Consider the following 2,373-nt stretch of genomic DNA (forward strand, 5'->3'; position numbering starts at 1 on the left):
GCTCACTGTAACCTCAAATTCCTGGACTCAAGTGATCCTTCTGCCTCGGCCTCCTGAGTAGATAGCATTACAGGTGCACACCACCATGCCCAACTAATTTTTAAACGTTTTATAGGAATGGGTCTCACTATTTTGCAGAGGCTGGTCTCAAATCCTGACCTTAAACGATGTTCGTACCATTGCCTCCCAAACTGATGGAATTACAAGCATGAGCCACTGTGTCTGGCCAATCACAGATCTCCTACACCAGAAGAATCATAACAGTGAAAAGATCCTGGTACATTACCAGAATCCTCTTTGGTCATTAACAATGATCCCAGTGCAGTCCAAAAATAGGAATAGTCTCAGCAACACATGGCTGCACCCTTTCAGGCATCTGGTGAAATCGAGCTAAGAGACAATACTCTTTCTTACTTATACCTCTTTCGAGTAGTTCATGTAACATTGGATTTTCCTCATTACATAACCCAAGTGTTCATTCATTTACCCTCAGCTACTATTTCTCCTTCTCTTCATTTATACTAAACATTTACAATTTTGGAAGGAACACTAGGCTCTGCTGCTGTGCTCGCTTGGACTGCAGGGACCAATGCTGTTCTAGCAATTGTCTCACATCATCCATTCCAGTTCATAGAGGGGAGGGTTATACAGGTAGAGAACTGGGTGGCTATCTGACCCCAGGCAATACAACTGCATTCAGTGTTAGTCCCAACTTTGCCAGGTGCAGTGAAGGCACAACCTACTTCTCCAGGCCTTTAGGAATTATTACATAAAGGACATAAAATATATTTACAGTTTCTTGCTTAGGAATAATTCCTGTTTCTGGACTCTATTTCCATCCCTAGTCCTGGGACCACTGCATCAGGGATGAGAAAAGCAAGTTGAGGTGAATTACAGTCATTATTCCAGTGTCCTCCCACCATGGGAAGGAATATATGTAGATCACACCAGCACCTTCCCCTGATCCACCAGGAAAAGAGAGGATACTCTCATGTCAAGTGTGAGCACACTCATGAAGGTGTACAAGCCCAATCTTTATGCTTGTTTCCCCTTTCTCTTGGGGAGACAAGCCCCTTGTTCTCTTGCTTTATACACCCAGTGTTTCAGTTGACTATTTTAATTCTCTATGGAACTCTCCCTTTGAGGAGGACATCACTCTGACTATTGTTGGACATTTTGAGCAAGTGCCTTTTCTGGTGTAAAGAAATGTCAATCAGTGTTCCACATGATTGCTGTATCTCCCATTCAAGTTCTTTTGTAGCACTCCTACCATGTGCATCTGAGATAAAGGAGGGACCTCTTTTAGAAGCCTACCAGGGCCTCCCAACATGGAAATAAAGGAAAACCTTCAGTTTCTTCAAGAGAAATTCCAGGCACCTAGCCAGCCCAAAAAAGTAAGTGAGTGACTTTATAAGTAAGAAGGTAATGATAGCTTAAAACAATAGCCAAGGAAGTTAGAGTCACAAGATGTTTGAATCTCTACAGAAACTAAAAATAACATCTTAATATATGTCCCTGAGTTGTTTTTCAGAAACATGGAATCCCACCTAATAAATCCACTGACAGGGAGACCTCAGATAAGGGGAAACTGAGGACTGAACTCTGACCCCCATTCTTTGTTCTAAATTTTTTCCTGAGGGGCCTGGAGAGAGTCAAGCCCACAGGCCAGGTCTGAACATTCCTCTTTACTGCCCCCAACTATGTAAGGAAGCTTTGCTTCCTTATCAATCACAAATCAGAGAATCTTTAAATCTACCTAAGACCTGTAAGCTCCCTCATCAGGATATTCCGACTTTTAAGGCCAAACCAATGTATAATTTCCATGCACAGTTTTATGATGTCTGTAACTCTGCTTTCCTAATTAGTCCTGCCTTTAAAAACCTTTGCTTGTAACCCATCAAGGAGGTTGGATCTTAAGTGTGAGTTGCCTGATTCTCCTTGCTTGGCGCCCTACATATAAATGCCCTCCTTTCTCCCACAACAAAATCTCAGTGTGGATGTTTGCCTTTACTGCACCAGGTGAGTGGACCCCATTCAGTTTGGTAGCACACCTACCACTAGTTGAACAAGTTCCACTCCATGGTAAGTATCTATTCTTGCGAAGACCCATTTGCTGCCTCTTGGGGCTAAAGGTAACAGTCTCACTTGCCAGCTATGTATTTTCAAGGCCTTCCCATAAGATAATTTGCCATCTAGCCATATGCTGTCTCTGTCTTTTTGTTGTTGTTAAAGAAAACACTTCTTATGGGTATTTTATGCCTGTGAAGTGGGGAATGCAAGAGGAATATGTCTTGATTCCACCTCTCTCTGCATTGCTACAGCCCCTAGTGTCTACTTATTTCATGGACCCAGGTGAATTAAGTAGAATTAAAT

Source organism: Mandrillus leucophaeus, unplaced genomic scaffold (assembly GCF_000951045.1).
Source record: "Mandrillus leucophaeus isolate KB7577 unplaced genomic scaffold, Mleu.le_1.0 Scaffold1134, whole genome shotgun sequence".
NCBI lineage: Eukaryota > Metazoa > Chordata > Mammalia > Primates > Cercopithecidae > Mandrillus > Mandrillus leucophaeus.